This window comes from Triturus cristatus, chromosome 11 (assembly GCF_964204655.1).
Source record: "Triturus cristatus chromosome 11, aTriCri1.1, whole genome shotgun sequence".
In the NCBI taxonomy this organism is placed as follows: Eukaryota; Metazoa; Chordata; class Amphibia; order Caudata; family Salamandridae; genus Triturus; species Triturus cristatus.
In genome coordinates, this window is record NC_140594.1 from 288,787,279 (window position 1) to 288,809,846 (window position 22,568).

The window sequence follows — 22,568 nt, forward strand, 5'->3', positions numbered from 1 at the left end:
GCTACTGCATAATTGTGTTGATCGGGAAGCGTACGGTGGCATTGAGGCAAAGGGCAGATATTTCCGTTAGTCCAGCACTGTAGAATTTGGAGCACCATGTGGATCAGTGTAGCGTTGTCATAATCGCATAATATAGATTGCAGAAATATTGTGAAAATTGTCCTAATGTGTGCCTTATTGCATTTTTATGCAGTTGCAAAGCATCTGAAGCATTACAGAACTTGGACATATGTGCATTAATGTGCGGCTAGGGTGACTAATCACAAATGAGCAAACTGCAGCACTGTGGAGATTAGGCAAACGCGCATTACTGCAGTTGTAATGAAAATGTGCAATGCGCCTTACTTCAGGAGCCTAAAAACTGGGCGCATTCTTTCATCACTATCAAACTGGGTAAAACGTGCAAAAGTGCAGCACTGTGGAGACTGCGTGAATATGTGCATTATTCTAGGATTCTGAAAACGGACTAACTGCATTGCTGCATCTCAGTGTGCAGACTGTACAAAATATGCTTTAGTGCAGCTCATTTTTGGAAACGGACATTTGTGCTCAACTATACAGTGTGAAAAATAATGTGTAGTTCTGTAGTGCGGCCGCTAAAGTTAAAGCGGCCCACGCTGGTAATTAAGTAAGCACGGCCGCTAAAGTGAAAGCGGGCCGCACTGTAAATTAATTAATTAAGTAAGTACAGCTGCTATAGTTAAAGGGGACCGCACTGTAATTTAAATAAATACATTATGAATGCGAGTGGTGTTCTGCGATGGCGTGGGTGGAAGAGGAGAACATCATTAAAGAAAATAGTGGTTACCGACTTATCAAACAGACTGTGTAATGACACAGGTAAAAAGTCCAGTCATTATGGGAGGTTACAAATGCAGAGAAGGCGGTACCAAGGAGGGACTAGTAAGCCTATTAAAAAAATTAAAAGCAACAATTTAGCAAAGACAGTAACAGGAGCCAACTGAAGAGATGGGCGTGAAATGGGCGGAGCTTCTATGCCTAACCTTAACACAACATGCCTCGCAGAGCTGTGCATGCGCTGCCCAGGCTCAACCTGAAAGGCAGTTCTGCAAAAATGTATGTAAATACGTCATAGTTGACAAGTTTCCCATGTCGATGCATGACACGTTAGGACAGTCCCTTTTTTTCATATAAATCTGGAATTTGTAGTCTTATTTAACCCAATATAAAACCAGGACTCAAGTCCCAGAATTCTAAGAATAACATGAGACTGGAGTAACTAGTGTAACAGGGACCTGGGAAACTGGCAGCTATGATGCTTGCAACAAAGATTACATGGACATGCTGAGACCCAAACCTGGTACATTGTTGCCATCCTGACTTATTACATAAGAGTCACCATTAAAGTAGTCAATACCACTAGGCATTCTGGAACTTGTAGTTTCAATTGTATAATTTTCCTGCTCAATGTTTTGGACGACAAATCAAAGACGGGCTGAAACTTAACCTAGTGGGATAGGGTCAGTTGAGAACTTTGCTTGTGCAGCTGCATATTTCATCGCAGTGGCCCATCTCATATTTGATCACTGCAGTCACTTTTGGCTTTTGTGTCTTACATTTTTCTCCAATTGCCATCTGCACTAGAAGTATAATCATTCTCAAAACATCAGGAGCAATTTCATAATGTTAAAAAGAAATGATGCTTGTGGAGATTTGGATGTTTATTTTCAAATCATCAAGCACAATTGGATCTTATGTAGTAATCACATACTCATTCTTAAATCCTCCTGAAGTCATCAGGAATAGTCACACCTTGTGAAGTCATCACATACTCATTTGTGAATCCTCCTGAAGTCATCAGAAATAGTCACACCTTGTGAAGTCATCAGATGCTCATTTTCAAGTCATCCACAAGTCATCAAGCACAAGTTTCCTAAGTCTGCTGATAACTTCAAGCGCTTGATGATGTCTGATGATGTGAAAATGACTTCTAGAGTAGTTGGATGATCATCCAATAACTCTGGGATGGCTTCTAAAGTAATCCTGATTGACCTGGGCTGGCTGCTCCTGCTGCTATCAATGACCATGGGTGCCAGATAATTATCTGCCCACCGGTGACGGGAACTGGGTTTATAAAAATAACCTAACAGAACCAAGGTTATGTTGTCCTTCTCACCAGCCATGGCAATGAGTCGAAACAGCATACTTTGCACCAGGAGAGGCGATCTGAAATTCACTATGATGCAATCCCCACTTTCATCAGGTGGATTCGACCCAGTCCATCCAACCTGAGAGGCAGCAAGATTTCATTAGCCAAAGAAGAAGGAAAGCCTATATGCATGCCAGTCCAAGATTTTATTACGTAATTTCAAGTGGGGCTTCCCCAGGTCTGTATGTAGCATAGGAACACCCATGAGAATCACCATGTAGGGACAGGCAGCTGGGCAGAGATTAATGGAGATTCGATTGGAATTAAAACGTGTCATTTGACATGTGCCCTGCTTTGTGCAGACTGGCAGGTGGGCAAATGCCCCCCTGACTGGGCCTGTTGTAGCTAGCAGATGACAGATGTGTCCCAGAAGGTAGAGTGGGCGCAGACACCGTGTCATAGGGGCGTGCCCAGTGCTTGCCAGATGTAGAGCCTCCGGGTATTCCAGATGTAGAAAGGCTGCAGAGAGAAGGCTGGGAGGTAAATGTGGGGTGGTTATCCATGATTGCGACTTGCAAGGTAGTAGCAGTTTGAGGGAGCAGGCGTGAGAGTCGCTAATTGTGTCTCTATGGATTTGAGTCGGTCCTTGAAAAGGGAGTTCAGCCTAGGAGAGCCTTGAATTGGATGCAACTGTCCTACTTAAGTCGCTCAATACGAGACAGACTGGAAACTAAACTCCAAAGACTCCCACCAGAAGAGAGAAATGAGTGGGAAAATAAGGATAGGCTGGGGTGTAAGAAGCTGAGCTTGTAGCCGCAGTTTGGCTGGCCTGATTAACGTGGCTGGAAATCTCTCTTTGCCTATTGCGTGTTCCCTGTATTGTACAATGTCGTACCCTGTTACATAAAGGGGATCTGTGACATCGGTGGCATCAACTGTTAACGTGTGAGAGAGTGAAGGCAGACTTGGCGTCAGGTCAAGGGGCAGGTCTGTGACAGCCTCATTGGTGGTAGAAGCTGAGGCTGAGCCCACGTCCAAAGAGAGCAGTCTTTCAGTCAAAGCAATCTCAGTGCTGCTAACCCCCATAGCCCTCTCCAGCATTCTGTCAATTAAGGTATTTTTCATGGGGGGTAGAGACGGATTTATCTCTAAAGGCTTTCTTCTTTCCCATGTTATAAACAGGAAGGTGACCACAACCAGGCAGAACAAGGGGAACAAAGCTCACCATTACAAAAGATACAGACCCCGAACACGTAAACGAGGACAGGACAAAAGTACCTTTTAAAGGTGAATCGAAAGGGCTGGCCAGCCGCCCCAGCTGGATTTCTTTCTCTACATTTTCCCGGGCACTGCCTGGGTTTTCCCTCACTGATTTCAGGTTCATGCTCTCCCGTGCTCCTTCTGGACCCTTGCACGGCATTTGGAAACCTTGCGTAAAACCCTCTGGCAACTTTTGTCTGTCCGTTGCCTTGGGATATTGGCCTAACAGATGCACCAACCTGCTGGTTTTAATTGGGGTTGGTAGCAGCTGCCCTCTGCTCTTATCCCCATGCTCCCCCAACACGGGGAGCCCTTCTGTTGGAAGGTGGGTTATTGGTAGGGGCAAATGTCGGTCTGCCACTAGCAATAAGGCCACCAACACATAATAGGACCCAGCATAGGTCTTAGAAAATTATTCCCATGCTCAACCCTTGGTAACGTGGCTGCGAGCAGACAGGCTTAACTTCAAAGACAGGTATGTAAAGCATTCAAAAACACCATTTCAGTGAATAATGAAGACACAACACAAAATAAAAATCCAACACCAATTTATGAAAATATGTAATATTTTTATCTTTTAAATGACACCAAAACGAAAAAAATCCACTGTAGGGAACCAGAGTTATGAATTTTTAAAGATTAGTCACTTTCTAGTGCTTAGAAACCAACAGTGCCCCTTTTAGTCATTTTGTTTTCTCTGACAGGGACACACCTTTAGAAGCGGTTCTGAAGAATATCTCACCACTGTGTAGCCTTCTCCAGCAGGCTAGGTCCAGTTAGAACTCCTTCCTGAAGTTCTGCTTGCGGGTTCCAAAGTATCCAACACACAGTCCAAGGTTCTGGAATCTCCAAGAGGGTCCTTGAAGGTGTGAAACTTCAATCCCGCAATCCACTTGAACAAAACCCTTTCAAATCCACTGGTACTCCAGGCTGGGGATTCTTTGTGGGGATGTCCAGTTGAGCTCTGTTAACCTGTAGCTTGCAGGGAGTCTACTTCTTAGTCCTTTTGTAGCAAGGTAATCCACAGGGCTGCAGTTTTCAGATGGCGCAGTTTTCAGAGGTCAGGCCTTAGAAGTCTTTGCACAGCAGAACTTCGCAGCAAGGCACGTCTTGCTTCAGTAGTTTCAAGCAGCAGATCTGGAGGGCTCTGCCCCTCTCAGATACTTATTCAAAATTCTCTGGGTCAAGCCACAGGTCACTTCTGACCAATGAAAGCAGGGTAACTCCTCATAGTTATGACCACATCCGGCAGAGTGTGGCATTATGTTGTCCCAGAGTGCATCTTTCTTCCAAATCCATAATGGCTGATTTTCCAGCAAGGAGGTAAGAGCTGGCTAAACACACCCCCTGGGATGGCTTATTTCCATGGACTCTCCCCCTACCATCTGCACATACCTTCCTTAAGCCTAGCCCTGACTCTGGGTCAAGAGTGTCAAAATGAAACTGAAAGACAGGCCTCCCCTCTGCCTTTGAAGAGCATAGTTTACGACTCCACCCCTGGCCTGGCATACCTTATAAACTAGCACACTGCCCTCCCAGCAGAGTGGCCCTTTATCACCTCTTCAAAGCAGCCTGGCTAATCCACTTATCTCTGACCAATCAGGGCAGACCACTGGAAGGCTGAATTTGGACTTACAAACAAGAAAGTCTTATAACTTCTTGTATGTACCCTTTAGGAGAAATTCAACAATATAATATTGTTGGATTTACTACTACCATTCTGGGAAGTCTTTGAATGGTCCGGTTAGTCCTCTCCTATCAATATTTATTCATCTTTAACTTCCTACCATGTTAACCTATGGGCCATGTGGTTTGCAATGGGGAAATGACTTGGGCCAGTCTTCTAGCACCAGGGCTTATAAAAACATATTTTATAAGTATTTCCCTAATTTCTACAGGACCCCCCACCCCCTGTGCAACTAGGGGAGACTTTAGGGGTTCTGAATCTGTAGAAATATTGGAGATTCTCCTTTTACTGTATTCCTAGCACCAAAGTCGAATTTGGACAGCAATTTACTGTTTCAAAGCAGTCCTGGCACCCAGTGCTGCTTTTAAACTGACCTCAGGCTTCAGCACTGCACACATGCTAGTGCAGAAAAAGCTGCTGGCCTCTATACTACCATACCCCAGGGTACTGGGAACCTCTAGGTAGTTTCAATCCCCTGCCCTATTATATACATCTAATGTGTTCCTTTCAGCTTGGCACTGGCCCTGGGCCTGGTTAGGCAGAGCCCAGGGTCAGTCAGAGTCAGTTACCACCAGTTCCAGTCAGCAAAAAGTTGGGGGGTGCCCAGGGCACAGGGTGACTTTGCAACACCTTCCCTAATTCTTTGAGTTGTTTTTGGCTTTGCCTGCTCGTGCTCCCTGGCCTTGTCTGCAGCAGGTTGTTGGGTGGCATCCTCCGCATGCCCCACAAGCGTGTTTGAATCTGCACCCTGCCCCCCATTTACAATCGCCCTTGTTGAATCGCCAGCACGTTTTCCTGGCTGTTAAGGCACCGTTGCTCTTCTCCTTGGAGCCCTGCCCTTCGTATTTGTCCTTACTCCCATGGGAGCAAAAATTGTTTTCCCTGGAGCTGACATTCTCCCTGGCGGCCCCCATGTGTGTGGGGAAGCCCTCCATGTCCTGCCAGTCCCATTTGATCACTGGCCAAGTTTGCATTCATTCCCTGAAACCCTCATCGTATTACAACCAAGCGTCCCCTTGATACTTCAAGTGCGCCTCATGCACTTTCTCCTCGTACAGAATGAGTGCCGCCACGCTCTGTGGGAACTTTTCTACAAATACGCAGGCAAGGGTCCTAAATGCCTTGAGTCAGTTCTCAATTGATCTCTCTACCCTGGGCTTGCGCCTCTCTCTCCGGTCGTCGTCCTTCTTGTCCTGCACTGTTAGGTCTAGGCCTGCCTGGCGTACCTCTAGCAGGGAGAAGATATCCACAAATTCTTTCCTCCATTTCCTTTCTTTCTCGGTTAGCGGGATGAGATTGGCCAACCCCAGGTGTTTGTTGGTTGTGAGCGGATCACTCGAGGAGGGGCGCAGGTATGAGCTGGCTGGTTTCCCTTTAGGCTCTGCGCCTTCCCCGGGCTCCCCCCCCCTTCTCCCGCCTTGCTGGCCCCAAGGGCTGCAGGGGCCATTGACCTCCTCTGTACCACCCCCTCCGGTGACCCCACTTCACCATCCCTTGCTGGTTGGGAGTCCTGCGGGCCCGTACTCACCGCCCTGCTTTTTCCTTCCCATATGAGGGGTCCTTGTTTGCACCCTGGCTTCTCGCGGCCCATGCTGGGCCTACCGGAATGGAGGGTCCTGCCCCCGGCTATTGTCAACAAGGCATTGAGGCCCCCAAGCCTCCCCTTGAAAGCCTTACTGGTTTCCTCCTTGCCCTGGTGGTCATGGGGGCTGATTAGGCCAATGCCCTTGCATCGCCCAGTTATTCACTCCCTGCTACGTGCCCATGTTTACTATTTGCCCGTGGCTTCCCCCTGCGGGGTAACTGCGCTGCGCTTGCTCATGCACTCCCCTGCGGCCACTTTTCCCATGCTTACCATTGCCCGGGCAGCTCCGTTGGCTGCGGGATTTCTGAGGGTCCGCCGTGCCGGCTACAGACCCCTCGTCCTAGCTTCTCTCCTCCGCATCGGAGCTGAACACCAGTTTGGGGGAAGGTGCTCTCCTGTTCTTGCCTCCTGCGCCCCTGTGCCCAACTTTCGCCGCCTTTGCTGCTACCGTGCCCTTGGCCCTTGCATCTGGCTTCTTCACGGGGCCGCCATTTTGGCTACATGCCCCTGGTGCTGGGCTATTGGTGGGTTGCCTGGCACTGTTTCTTTCCCCTCCCATGGGCTCTTTCCTTGATGTGCTCGTCCACCCATGACTGCCCTTTTAAACCCACCAATTCCCTAGCTTTATCCAGCATTGCCTGGAGATCGTCGTCCAGCTGCGGTCCGTTGTATCCCCTCTGCCTTTTTTGCCCCTTCTCCTCAGTGTCCCTGTAGCGAACGGGAGGTCACATCGCCCTCCCAGCTGCACGTTTGTTGGCCATCCAGCAGTGCTATGCTATGAGGAAACCTTCGTCGCTACCACAAAATCCAAACCAGTCACACTTGTCCTTGCAAAGAAATTGCCCCCCAGTGCTTGTAGAGTAGTTTTTTTTATCACAGTTTGTACCAATTTAAAATTACTGCCAGGTTCCTTTACTGTGCTCAGTTCTGCTTAAACATATCGCCCGGTTCCTTTACTGAGCCCAGTCCTGTCAGCCCGTGCCACTTGTAGCTCAAAGACCCAGCACGGTGTTTGCTTTGCAGTTAAACGTTATTTATGGCCAAAGAGACATAAATGGACGTTCGATGCTTCAAGATAAAAAATAAAATCTACCTTTAAGGAGCCCGGTCATGCTTGCCTTACTTGTTGCTCCGTGGGTGTCGTCCACGCCAGGCGGGAGGAAAGCGGCGGCAGCAAAAGCCCAACTCTGCTTTCCTGATCAACCCAAAGCCGTGACTAGGTTCTTGAGCTTGCAAGAGCTCGGGGGAGGGTTCCGAGCGTCTGCCCGGTCACGGAGCCAAATCCGGTCGAAGCTCCAAGTTGGGGCTCTCGGTCGATCAAGCCGCGCCCAGCTCCCCTCAAATCGCTGCGGGGTGACGAAAGGAAGCTCCCAGTGAGCCACGATGTCCTGATGGCGGGAAACCAGCCATGCACGCCAACGATCACGGCGCTGAATCCCCTAGGCGGCAGTCTGATGCCCTGATGGGCGGAAAATGACCCTGCACGCCGGGAGTCAAGGCGCCAGCGGGACCCGGTGTTTCGGTTGCTCCTCGATCCTGCAGGGTCCCATCGCCAAAAACCGCTTCTTGTTCGACAGCTGGTCAGGTGATGGTATCGTAGTCCTCAGTTGCTCCTGTTGCCGGCGATTCTTCTTCTCCAGCTAAAGTGGAGGGGGTTGAACGCCAAAGGGGGCTGCTTGTCCCCTTCTTAACCCCCTTCGTGGCTAGCGGCCTCTTCCCCTGATTGGGGGAGGCCGCGTCCGCTTCGGGGCGATCAATCGCCGTCGCCCCTGGGGGAGGGGGGAGGCTTCCCGCCTCAGGACAGCGGTTGGCCCGGGTCCCCATTGGGTTCGGCGTCGCCTTCCCCGGCAATGGCTCCAATATATGATTATAGTCGACTGCCGAAGGCTATAATGATTGTTAGAGGCTCTCTTCTCAAGTTATAGACTTGAGCAACAGTTTCATTTTAGGCAGCCTTCTAATGTTAATCAATAAAGTCTTTGTTGAGATTTCTCGGTGGTGGTTTTTCTGTAACAATAACATTCCTCTGTAGTGGTTTCTCTGTAAATGTGCTCTTTTTAATGACACAAATCTGCTGCAGTTATCCTGCAGTAGCTGGATGAAGCACCATGTATGAAAGCAGACAAGACTTTTCTCTACAAAGGCAATTTAACTTACAGAGGTTCCTGACTCCCAGGGGAAATGAGGGTTTCATCAGCAACTCTCTCTTGGAATCATCCAAAAGACTTACAGTGCAGAAGTCCATCCTAGTTAATAGATCTCTTTAACTAATGTAAATGTCTCCAAGTCATCTATACTCTAATGTGTGTAGAGAATAAAATCAATTACTTAATTCATTGACTGAACTTTGTTACTCTTTATTTAGGGCTTAGAGCTACAACCCTGAATGTAAAATAGAGCTTTAGATGTGATTATTTGACACCCCTTTCCACTTGGCAGTTTGTTATATTAAAAATGCCATACGTGGAGGTCTTTAGTCGATCTAGAATTGCAGTCTGAACACCTTTGTGCTGACCCCAATTTTACAAAAAATTATGCATAGTTCAAGCATGCTTCTATGGTAAACTCCCAAAGCCAAACTCCACTTTGATCACCTTCAGTTGGCCTGTCTGCCTTTGGTCCACATTCAGCATGTCATTATCTTTCTCAGAACTCGTGAAAGTGTCAATTCATCTAAACAATTGTTGTTTTTTTGGGATGCGGGGGGTTTATATACCGCGAACTAGACTCAAAGATATCAGCGTGCTTAACATGAGCTCCAGTTGTGTTACAGATGGACACATTCATTTTGTTCGGCATGGGGAGATTAAGTGATTTGCCCAGAATCACAGGATGTTGAGCGTCCCTGCTGAGACTCAAACCCGCGTCCCCAGCTCCGAGGTCCACCGCTCTAGCGGTTGGTCCACATCCTCTTAGATGACTGTGCTAACACATTATGCGACACATTTCTGCTACAGGCTACCTGATATCCATATTTCAAGATCGGACAGTGGATGTGTAAAATAAATATGTAGCCCAAGTTGATCTATTTTCATCATGTTGGTCCATAACGGTTATGTCTAAGATTAATGGAGGGTCCTCTAAAGAGGTATAAAGTCAGTAGTCAACCCTATAGAAAGCCCATGAACTGACCACTTAAGGAGAGAGGTCTTTGCCCTGGGTTATCACGAGAGGTTCTGCCGGACTGTTGAAGTATCCATTTCTATGCTGAGAGTCAATACAGAGAGGAGAGGAACTGAGCCAAGCTGATAAATGTTTTCCTTTCCTGGCTGGAGTCTGATAGTCACAGCTGATACACTATGAGGAGTTATGTAGTGTTGTGAGCCCCAAGAAACTCTAGAGACAAGTTAGCTACTCCACACTCTCATAGTGTAGCACATAGAAGTAGTCTGTATGCTGTTAGGATGCTAGGAACATTCTAATCATGTTAGACCTGTTCATATGATTGATTCTCATTGCTATCAACATGCATTAGTGCTGTTAGAATTATATTCTGTTTAGTTATCACTCATGTACTAAGCAACAGAAAGAGACAGGTGAAATAAAACACTTTTAAAGATATATAGCGCCTAATTATGACAACGGTGGCCCATAGGACCGCCATAGTCGCGGTCTGACAACTGCCACTCTGCAGGACGACCTGCAGTATTACAACTGCGGCAGTGAGACTGCCGCAACTGCCAGGGAACCATGTTCCCTGGCAGTCCCTTGGCAGTCTGAGAGACACAATATGCTTGGTGGTGCCTTGAGGCACCGCCAAGCATATTATGACTTTCCTCACAGCCAGTGGTGTCATGGGGGTTCTTGATCCATGTTACTGCTGGCGGTGAGGACAGAAAGTGGGCCCCGCAGGGCCCCCCATACCCCTGTGCATGGCAGTGCATGCAGGGGGGAACATGGTGTGTCCCCCTGTCTTTCTGCACCCCCAGTCCCAGGACGCCATGGACTTTGCAGTCCATGACGTTCTGGAACATGCTGTGGCTGGCCCATGGCGCAGCCTTTCTAAGGCTCTCCTATGAGCTTTGAAAGGCAGTGCCGTTGACCAGCCGCCATAGGACCGCCTGCCAGACATTAACTCGTAATCCCGCAGGCGGTGTGCGGACCGCTTTGGCGGTCCTAGAGCGGGTGGTGGCATGGCGCCCCGTCCAGGACTTCCAAAGTTGTAATCAGGCCCTTAGTGTCTTTTCTCACTGCAGTACTTGTGTGTGCCCCCCGGGGGGGGGCGGGGGAGGGGGGGGGAGCGACCCTTGACCTTCTGGTAGGCCGCTCCCCCCCGCTGCAGCTCCGCCTGAACCCCCGCTGTTGCCGGAGAAGTCGAGGCCCTCCACCACCCGCAGGCTTCCACCTGTGCCTCATACCTGGTGGCCAGTGGTGGCCTTAGGTTTGTGTCATTTCCCTTGTGCTGTCTCTTTGCCTTTTTGCCTCTGTGACCCTGATTTGTGCCTGTAACTGCCCGTACCCCCTGCCCCCCACTCGCCGCTCTGCTCTGTGCCATTTCCCTTGTGCTGTTCCTCTGCTTTTTGCCGCTGTGACCCTGATTTTGTGCCTGTGACTGTCTGTGCCCCCTGCCCCTCGCTCGCCGCTCCGCTTCTGTGCCCCCTTTTTATTTCTGTACCACCTCGCCGTCCGCGTCCTTAATTTGTGCCTGTGACCCTGTTTTGTGCCCCGTTTATCTTCTGCACCACCTCGCCGGTCTCCTGTGCCCCGTCCCTGCCGCTGCCTCCCCTGCGGCCCCGCCCCCTCCACACCCATTCACCACTCCCGTCCCTCGCCTCCCGCCTCCCAGTTGCTCCTCCCTCCCCACCTCCCCATATATGGCGGCCGCTGCGCGGCCGCGCCGCTGGCGCGCCTAAGGCAAGCTCGTCTGCGCCCGTCCGCTCCTGGACCGCGCCCAGTGCCAGAACCCCTGGCCCCCGCACCAGCCACGAGGAGCACCGCCTCCGCTACAACGCCAAGACCCTCATCGCTCTCAACCCAGGAAGAACCCACACCTGCTGCAAGGTCGCCCCGAGGCGTACCCACGGCCCCTTCACCTGCCGGAACTGCAACTTCTCCTGCAACGAAAGCGCCAAGACACCGACCACAACGGAAACCAACCAGCTCAGATGCATCCTGATCAACACTCGCTCCGCACACAAACACGCCGTCGAACTCTGGGACCTACTCAACACTACATCTCCGGACGTCGCCTTCCTGACCGAAACTTGGATGAACGAAACCTCTGCGCCTGACATCGCCATAGCCATCTCCGACGGGTACACGATCACCCGCAGAGACCGCGTAAAGAGAGCCGGAGGAGGCATCGCCATCGTTCACAAAAACACCATCAAGATCTCTACAAACACCAACGACACCCTCAGCACCGCCGAACACATGCACTTTCTAGATCCACACGGACCCCAAGACCACCCTAAGAGGCACCCTCGTCTACCCACCACCAGGACCACGGGCTCAATTCTGCGACTCCATCACCGACCTCATCAGCTCACACGCACTGACCTCCACCAACCACATCCTCCTCGGAGGCCTGAACTATCACCTGGAAAACAACAAAGACAGCAACTCCTCCACCCTGATCGACAATCTCGCCAACCTCGGACTCAAACAGCTCGTCACAACGCCGACCCACACCGCCGGCCACACACTTGACGCAATCTTCAACTCAAGCCCCCACGTCACCTTCAGCCACGTCTCCGAACTCACCTGGACCGACCACCACTCCATCCATTTCTCCTTCCGAAAACCACTCACACCCCACCGCACCCTACAGACCCCCCACCGCCGCTGGGGCAAAATCACTGAAGAACAACTCCAGACAAGCCTCGCACTCAACCCTCTGACGAACCCCACCAACCCGGATGATGGTGCACACTCCCTCGAACGCTGGATGAACGACTGCGCCAACACCATCGCGCCGCTGAAAAACCCCACCAACAGAGGCACCAGCAGAAGAGTCAGCTGGTTCACCCCGGAACTCCTTGACTCCAAACGCACCTGTCGGAAACTGGAAAACACACAGAACAGGAACAAGACGCCAAACAGCCACACTGCCTACAAAGACGCCATCCGCAACCACCACCACCTCATCAGGACCGCCAAAAGAACCTCCTTCACAGACTGCCTTGACAACAACGTGCACAACAGCAAGGAGCTCTTCACCATCGTGAAGGAACTCTCCAATCCCAGCTCCAACGCCAACGACATCCCACCATCACAAGGCCTGTGCGACTCACTCGCCACCTTCTTTCACTGGAAAATCACCGACATCCACAACAGCTTCAGACCCCGGATGACCCCTGCCGACCACACCGCACCTAACCCACCGCACCCCACCACCCACGAAACCCTGACAACCTGGGCTAACGTGAGCATCGAGGACACAATCAAGACCATGGGATCTATCCACTCCGGTTCCCCTTCAGACCCCCTCCCACACCACATCTTCAACAAAGCCAGCAAGTCCATCACACCCCACCTGCACAAAATCATCAACCTCTCCTTCGAGACCGCCACCTTCCCTGAGAACTGGAAGCACGCAGAGATCAACGCCCTACTGAAGAAACCCAAAGCAGACCCGAGCGACCTCAAAAACTTCCGGCCCTTCTCCTTGCTCCCGTTCCCAGATAAGGTCATCGAGAAGATAGTAAACACCCAGCTCACGCGACACCTCGAAGACAGCAACATCCTAGACCCATCACAATCAGGATTCCGCAGCAACCACAGCACCGAGACCGCCCTCATCGCCGCCACAGACGACATCAGGATCCTGCTAGACAACGGCGAGACGGCGGCCCTCATCCTCCTAGACCTCTCCGCCGCTTTCGACACCGTCTGCCACCGCACACTACGCACGCGCCTCCACGACGCAGGGATCCGAAACAAACCCCTGGACTGGACCACCTCTTTCCTCCCGGCAGAACTCAGAGAGTCCGCCTCCCCCCGTTCCGCTCCGAGGCCTTCAAGATCATCTGCGGCGTCCCACAGGGATCCTCCCTCAGCCCCACACTGTTCAACATCTACATGGCGCCACTAGCATGCATCGCCCGACAACACGACCTCAACATAATCTCCTATGCCGACGACACTCAGCTGATCCTCTCCCTCACCAAGGACAACCTCACCGCCAAATCCAACCTCCACCAGGGAATGAAGGCCGTCACTGACTGGATGGAGGACAGCTGCCTCAAACTGAACACAGACAAGACAGAAATCCTCATTCTCGGGTCCAACCCCTCCGCATGGGGTGACTGTGACTCTTGGTGGCCCACGTCACTGGGGTCCCCCCCGGCCCTCACCGACCACGCACGCAACCTGGGAGTCATCCTCGACTCGAAACTCTCCATGACCAAACAAGTCAACGCAGCCTCCTCCACCTGTTTCAACACCCTCTGCATGCTCCGCAAGATCTTCAGATGGATCCCGACAAACACGAGGAAAACTGTCACCCAGGCCCTGGTCAGCAGCAGGCTCGACTACGGAAACGCCCTCAACGTCGGAACCTCGTCCAAGCTCATCAGCAGACTACAGAGAATCCAGAATGCCTCTGTACGCCTGATCCTCGACGTCCCACGCCACGACCACATCACCCCCCACCTGAGGAACCTGTACTGGCTTCCCATCGACAAAAGAATCTCCTTCAAGCTCCTGATCCACGCACACAAAGCACTCCACAAAACCGGCCCAGCCTATCTCAACAGTCGACTCTCCTTCTACGTACCCAACAGGAAACTCCGCTCCGCTGACCACGCCCTGGCCACGGTCCCACGCATCCGGAGAACTACTTCCGGAGGCAGATCCTTCTCCCATCGCGCCGCCAAGACCTGGAACACCCTCCCCCTCCACCTACGTCAAACCGAAGACCTGCTAACCTTCAGGAGACAACTCAAGACCTGGCTCTTCGACCAGTAACATCTTCCCCTCCCCTTCCCCTCCCCCCCCCCCAGTGCCTTGAAACCCACCCGGGTATGTAGTGCGCTTTACAAGTTACATGATTGATTGATTGATCGATATTCTAAAGATTGAATCGGGTATGAATTACCACTGCATCTTTGACCCCTTTATGGGACTGTTTGGAACCCAGAAAGCAGAGACACCATACCAGCAGGTATATTCAGTGGGGTGAGTGAGGCTACAGTAACTTGGACTTCCCAGCTCAAGTGATGGTGCACTGGATGTAGTCCAGTCATCCGTGGGTGGGAAAGCCAAACCTTGTAGACCAAAGTCAGTGCTCTAGGTTATGGAACAATTCACGAGCATTACGCCACAGCTCCTCTCTGCATGGAGAGCAAAAGAATGCTTGCGGTCTCAAAACCCCCTGGGATTGGCACTATAATGTCCTATTTCGCTGTTGCTATTCCCTGCGAAGATCTTGGAAGCATATGTGGCACATCTGCTGTGCAGCCATGTACAATCATCAGATGGAATCTATCATGCTTTCAGGGATGGATTATTTAAGACTAGATGACGATAAAGGCAGAGTGAGAGCACTGGTCCTTTTGGATCTGTCAGCTGCTTTTGATGCTGTCAACCATGCAGTTTTAGTGGAACGATACAGAGCAGCAAACTTAAGGGACTATGCCCTGAGTTGGATTGGATTGTTTGTTCATATCTACACCAAGGGGTGCAATTGCACCCTTTCAGCACAAATACATAATAGCTAGTATATGGAGTACCTCAGAGGTTTTCACTGTCGCCACATCTGTCCAATATATATATATATATATATATCAGGCCCCTTGTTAGGGAGTTGTCCACAGAGGGCTATTAACTTTACAAGTGCGCAGATGACTCTCAACTCTTTCCATCCGTATGGTTCGCAGACTTGCCATGAAGAGTTACAGAATACTATGAAATTCACATGGAACTGGATGAATAGAAAATAAAATGCAGGCAAGACAAAAATCATTATCCTAGACAATTGGGTGAATCTCTGGTCTACTCTCTCATGGCCCTCTGAGTTGGGTAATCCGCCTATCCAGAAATCTACAGTGACCAGTCTGGGGATCGTGGTAGATAAACTTCTAGCCTTGGCTGCCCAGATAGGACCAGTTCCGTCTAGAGGTGCCTTCCTTCTAAAATCTGTTAGTAGATTGGCACAACTGTTGCCACTAGAAGCCCTTAAATATATGATAGTGGCCTCCATCTTGAATAGAGTATAAACTATGCTAACTTTATTTACTTAGGACTTCCTGCCAAGACCAGCAGTAGGCTTGCTTCAAGTGATTCAAAATGAGTCAGCATGCCTCATTTTCAAACTGCCAAGGAGGTATCATGCATTCCCTGCCTTAAAACAATTACATTGGCCCCCTAAAGGGCATACAGGGAAGTTCAAGTCGTTTTGTATAGTGTTCAAAGCCCTACATAACCAGGCACTTTACCTTAGGCTCACAGCAAGTTCCTGGTGGATGTCACAATTGCTGCCAGGCAGAATGTTTTTCAGATCTCCTGAACTGTGCTGCCCTGGCACCTCAGCAATCGAAAATACACCCCCAGTTTGAGAGACATCAGTGCTGTGGCCCAGTTCGGATGAAAATAAGTTTAACCTCAACCCTTCGCACTGGCCTTTACTGACCTGTAGACGGGCACTTTTCACCAGTCACATGGCGCTGTTAACATCCCGCAACAGATTCTCTGCTCCAGGTAGACGGACTTGCAACAGGCAGCATACTGGGCCCAGAGAGTGCCTCTGACATCCCAAGAGTCATTGCAAAGTCACCAGCACACCACAGCATCAGCACCACAGGCCGCAGTTTGAAAGCACCTCAACTGAGTATTATGCCAGCACTCACTCGGCTAGGATGCCGGTCGTCGACCACTTGCTGTGCAGCAGCACTGAGTGAGCCCCTAAGAGAGAGCCTGCCTCTACCTGCCTACATCCAACAGGACAACAACTGTAGCAAGGCAAAATGTTGCAGACCTGGCTGAGCACAGCAGTGGTAAGTGGCCAGTCCAGTCCATGATAAGGTAGCTGTGTGAAGCGGTACAGCAAGGCTATAATCCAAAAGTGGTCAGTCCAACCGTGGCTTCACTGAGCTTCGTATTATCGTGGGGGTGCAGGGAGTGGAGTGTGATATGTGGAGACTGAGCAGCCTTACTGCAGTGCTTGGCTAGCAGTCGCCCAGTTGCTGGCCAGTCCAAGGCTGGTCTGGAGTTTCTATTATATTAATTATGGTGAGGAGGAGAAGTTGTTATTACTGCAGAGCAGCACTTCTGGCTAGACCAATAAATATAGTGTGGCCAGTCCAGCCATCGTGGAACTTGTTATCATTGTAGTGGGACTGCCTCTTGTTGTTCATGAGTTGACATCTGTGACAGAGGATGGCTCTGAGTGTCACCAAGGACTGTAATGTGGGTGATCACAACTGATGCTTGATGTGTGCTTCATGTGATTTGTAACACTCAAGGCCTGACTTTTTAAACCTAAGAACTTTGCTTGCGGGGACTTATAGTTTTCTATTTTCCTATGGTGGATATGGACATACAAATTCAAGCATGCAAATTACACCTAGTTAAAAAACAGGACTTGTGATCATGCCCAGGCACATTCATTTTTGAAGAAGTTAGTGGATTGTTTCCTCACTCTACTACTAGAAACCAAATTGGTTAATTCAGTCACAGCAGATGTATGTGTGTGTGTAATCTGAGGGAAAAAGGAACAGAATCTTGGTTGTCAAGGGGAATAGTAACTTTGGTATTTTAATTTATAGTGATAAGAGGAAACAGCACTGTTAGTATCCTGGTTAAAAGTTTCACAACATGAGGTGTCAAGCTAGTCACCCTGATGTGTGCAGACTCTCTTTAACTAGCTGCATTCTTACCTGGTAACATTATCAGAAACTGAGCACTATGCATATGATGTCACTTCTCTGTCCTAGGCAGTGTTTAAGATTCTACAACCAGTGACACAATGAGCTTCCGTCTACATGCATTTCCATTGCTGCTGTGCCTGTCCCCAGGGTGTTTAACCTGCAAGCAAGTCAAACTAAACAGCCATCATTGTCAGTGGCTGTGTCCTGAGACTGTGGTTATAGTTACAAGCTACCGTCACATTGCAACCTATAAATTGTCCTTATTAAAGATCTCTAGGCTCTGATTTTGTGCTGAAATAATACATTTTTTATGAATTGTTTTTTAGATAAAAGTACATTAGAATGCTTAATTGTGAGATAACCACGCCTGCCTGAGTAATAAATGCTACTTTGAGTGGTGATCTAGATGTTTCCATAGTTTGAGTAGCCGCCTGCCATACCTTATCCCAGCTGCTTTTATCTTTAATATTACTTGTTTGTATATGTCGCAAGAAAACTACAAGCCCCAGAATTCAATGTGCTGTTCACTAAACAGAAGCAGTACTAGGTGAAGACATCTCACATGATGGTGAGCCTGCTTTCGCCATACTCAACATTTTAATAACACAGAAAATCCTGCAGGGACATTCTTAAGCATATTGTGTGCAAAAGTAAAGGTAAAACTGGCTAGCTGAATCATTATATTGTGGTGTTTTCCTCTCAGTGTGGCATTCTATCTGGCGCCATTCTTCTTTGCCCTTAAGCAACATCCTCCAGCTGTGGCACAATGGTAGCTGAGAAGTGCAGGAACAGTGGCTGGGGACCATGTACAGTCTTAGCAATATAGCTCAGACTTTCTTTCTGACTCGGCAACGCGGGGAGCGCAAGGTAAGTGGTTGTATAAATTTTTTTATTCCATTTTACCTAGCCCGTCGTCTGTCGACTTCCCCCCTCCGCCCGCCCCACTGCTCTTACCTGTGCCGGCCGTGCCTGCAGAGTAATGTTTGATACTGATGTCAGTGAGCCCTGCACTTTAGCTATGAGTTCCAAAAAAGAAAAGGCTGGCAATAGTTAAATGAAACCTAGCGATAAGAAACTGGGGCTCGGTACTATCAGAGTACCTTCAACCTGTCCTGGATGCAAGCAGAGCAATAGAGAGGTAGTTCCACCAGGTTACACGCTTTCAAGTGTGTTGACAATTAGTATATCCATTCCATTGTATGTTCTTCTTCTTACTCTCTCTATGCTACCACCTAGATTTGATGTCTTCAGTTTTGAGTTGAGTTATATGTTTTAGAAGTGAATGCCCAATTCCAACTGTGTTTACAGATGGCTGTTTCCCACGTTGTATAGGGAGAGGTGTGGCATATTTTCTGCTACATACATTGTGGATATAGGAGATGAGCATTCCAGTAAGGGTCCCAAATCCTGACAACATTGTGTGTTCCTGAGCATTTCAGTTTCTTCCTGCGAACCGTTCGCAATTCAGTGCTGTTTGTTACTAAATATAGTGTCTAGTCCAGCCCTCAACGATGTTAAGATGCATAGAGTTTCTGTCTTGTACTATAAAAGCCTGCATTATGAGTGCCCAGCAGGTACTTATATACAGACACTGTATGCACTAGTGTTTCAATTTAAAATCTTACCAAAACTCGCAGGGGACTATTATAATTTGGGAAATTCTTTTTTAACTCAAGGAATTTTTCTTCCTGTGAAAACCAACCCATATGCCATTCACTGTTGATTTAAAAGAAAAATATCAGTTGTGGGCATCAAGGAGAGTTTGATCTGAAGCGCCATATTATTGGTAAAGTACATACATCTCTTCAGGGCACAAAGATGAAAATGAAGCCCATCTCAGGCTACATGAAAAAGAAAGATTCCAGTGGAACTTTCTTGCAAGAAAAGCATAAATACATTTCACGTGATTTTTAGTTGAGCACAATTAGCCCTTCACTGCTGCAGATTATTTGGGGAACCTCATACGGACATGTTCCCCAGACTATAAAATTGCACAGGTTTATGTCAGAACAAAAGCAACCTTTGTATTAAATGATGCCGTTGAACCAGAGTTGTTGACTGACTTAGTGGCTGATATGACAGTCTTAGCTTTCAGTTTGTGTATTGACGGTAGCAACAATAAAGACACTGGAAAAATGAATTCCATAACTGTACAAATCTTTTATTTGAAGCAGGGTTTGGTATTCTTCAATTTTTTTTACATGTTTGTGCAAGGAAAGTACAGCTGAAGGTATATTCTTTGCGTTCTCTAATGTTATAGAAAAGCATTCCATTTCATGGAATTGTGTTGGCTTTGTTGTAGATAGTGGCTCAGTGAACGGGGCAAGGCATAAGCCCTTCAAAAGTAGAGTATTGTCTCTGAATCCTAAAGTCTATTTTATGGCTTGTCCGTGCCACATGGCACACAGTGTGGCATCCCATGATGTTTCTTCTTTCGGTTCCAGCTGTAAAGAAATTGCTTTAGAAGAATTTCTTGGAGATGTTTACTTCTGGTTTGGCTATTATTCAAAACGTAATAATGTATATGCTGAACTCTATCAATCTGTCGATTCTAATTACCACTTATGCTGAAGTTCATTTCTGTGCGGAGGCTAGGAATGTTCACATGTTTGGATAGACTGATTCTTTAGTTTGACGCTCTGCCTGCATTTGACCTGTCAACACCTGAAGGTGGCAGAAGTAGCAAGACCAGGTTAGGGAGACATGTGCAGTGCTATGAGAACCCTGTGACTGAGATGTAATGCCTATTTGTGCAGGTTGTGTCCCCTGCTTTTGTTACATTTAACCTTTTGCTGCAGCAGGAAGACCCAGTCATTCACCTCCTGTGTTACGATACCACGATTGAACTTATTGTTTTGGTTTTGAATAGAGTGTTTCATATTTATGTCATACAGTGATTCAAGAGTAATCCAGATGCCTGTTTACCTGCTCTTATGTCAGAAAAATGCTGGATCACAGATTCAATCTGTATGTTGGCATCATTGTGCGTGGCAAGTTGAGAAACATGCTTGAACTTATGGATGTTGATCCAGGAATCCAGAAAGCATTCTATGAAGTAGTTCGCAGCTTTTACAAGAATGCAGTAAAGTATTTGTTGAAAGTCCATTCAGTTCATGACAATGTGCTCAAGCATGTAAGGATGTTCGACTTTTTTGAGGATCAAAAACATGGTTTTGATAGTGTGCTGTTCTTGGTGGGACAGTTTGCAACCTAACTCAAGTTTACGAACCGTGATCTAGTTTGCTTAGGACAAGAATTGGCACAATACCAAGTCACCGATTTTGATGACATATCCAGAAACACATGGTAAAGTGCTGCTAATAAAATAAACTGTGATACTGACAAAGTTGTGTCTTAAAGGATGGATGTAATTTGCAGTAGCAACCCTACTGCTTCTGCTGCAAGCTAAATGCAAAAAAAAAAATTGATAATAACGTTCATTATTATCATTTTGATTTTTGCATTCCCCCCCCCCCCCCCTTCTCTCCCTCCATCCCTCGGCCTGGCCTACCCACCCCCCCCTTCACCATCCCTGGTTGGGAGCAGGCGCTACTGGTAATTTGGCATTCCCTTGAGACAGACGTCACTGTTGTTGCCATTCAGAGAAGCAAGTTCATCTTTCTTTCAAAAGTAGCCAAGCTTCTCTTTATGTTGCCCAACAGCAATGCTGATGAAGGAAGGATGCCCTCACGAATATCAAAGAATAAAACCACATTTTGCCCCTGTTTATCACTGGATAGAAACTTGTATTCTATGTTAATGTTTCAAATGAACTGGCCTCAGGTGAAGCATGTTTTAGATATTCTCAGTCAAAAGGAAGGCAAGAACTGTGACTTGGGACTACAACAAGTTACATGAAAGCACAAAATAAAATGTTAGCCTGCGTGTTATTTTGTTTTAAATTTGGTCTCAAATTAGAAATGGCCAAAACCCTTACACAGGGTTGAGTAAGGACCATTGCACTGTCAGCCTTTGGTACTTTCCCCTCAACACTGTGAATGATCTAACTGGGCTGTTACCCCACGGTCTTTTGTGCTTTTTCTTCAGTTGGGCATTAGTTGTACTCCGTCTGGACTAAATTTATTAAATGCACATATGGACTTTAATTTTACACTGCTTAATTTATAATGCTAGTGACATCTGACAGTGGCATCCAGTAAACCATTTTTTGTATTTAACTCCATGTGTTTGCATATGTCCACAGAACATTAATAAAGTACTGCCTCTGAAAGACTTGTTTATTGTTTAATATCATGATTACACAATTGTTTTACAATACAATCAGCTTACAAAGGGGCAGTAGGTTAGTGACCTTCGATTTCATGTGCTTTGCAGCAGTTGCAAGATCTTTTTAGAGCTTCTTGATGCTGAAAAGTATAGAATTTCTGATATTTATCCATTCCCATTGCTTAGTTTTACTCGCGAGAAAGTGTCACTCTGAGTGTCACACATTTGGCCATTGAATGTCAGTGATAAGTACACTGAAACCATGAAAATGTCACACATAAGCCGTCTCAAAACTTGGCAGCTATGAAAGCCAGAGTCCATCATGGGCCAGAATATTACCATTGCTCCCTTGACAACAGACTTCAGGTGGTCTGACTCCCGAAGGCCCGTCACATGTATTGGCTCTACAGCCAACGCCCCTGAACCAGTCCCCTTCAACACCTCAAAGTCAAAGCTCTCACACCATCCTGGGCAGCGCTCTCAAAATCCAAAACTCAAGCACCATTTCCGACAGCCAGCTATTAGTAGAGCAACCTCACGCCGGTGCTCCTCCTTCACAGGGACATCTTAAGGATTTGGGGGGCTCTGGGGCCAAGCGTTTGTTGGGGGCCCTATATGGAAAAGATTTGAATTACTGATCCAGTTTCTGGTTATTCATGCCCTCTTTGGCCAGGCCACTGACAGTGCACAGACACAAATTCTAGCTGTGTTTACATCTAATATTAAGGGTTAGTGTCCCGTGTTTTCAATATTATAACACAGAAGCAGCTCATTAACATTTCTGCAAATAATCTCTGTGGCACCCTCCAATTTTTCATATGTGAGGCCCTGTTTTTATCTAAAAGAATCTTTTTTATGGCTGTTGCTTGAAACATAAACACATCTCTGCAA

At 48.0% G+C, this 22,568-nt stretch overlaps 1 pseudogene; it reads left to right on the forward strand.

Moving 5' to 3' along the window:
• Positions 1-760: 760 nt before the first annotated feature.
• On the forward strand, positions 761-20,859 carry LOC146784055 (uncharacterized; annotated as a pseudogene).
• The last annotated feature ends 1,709 nt before the right edge of the window (positions 20,860-22,568 follow it).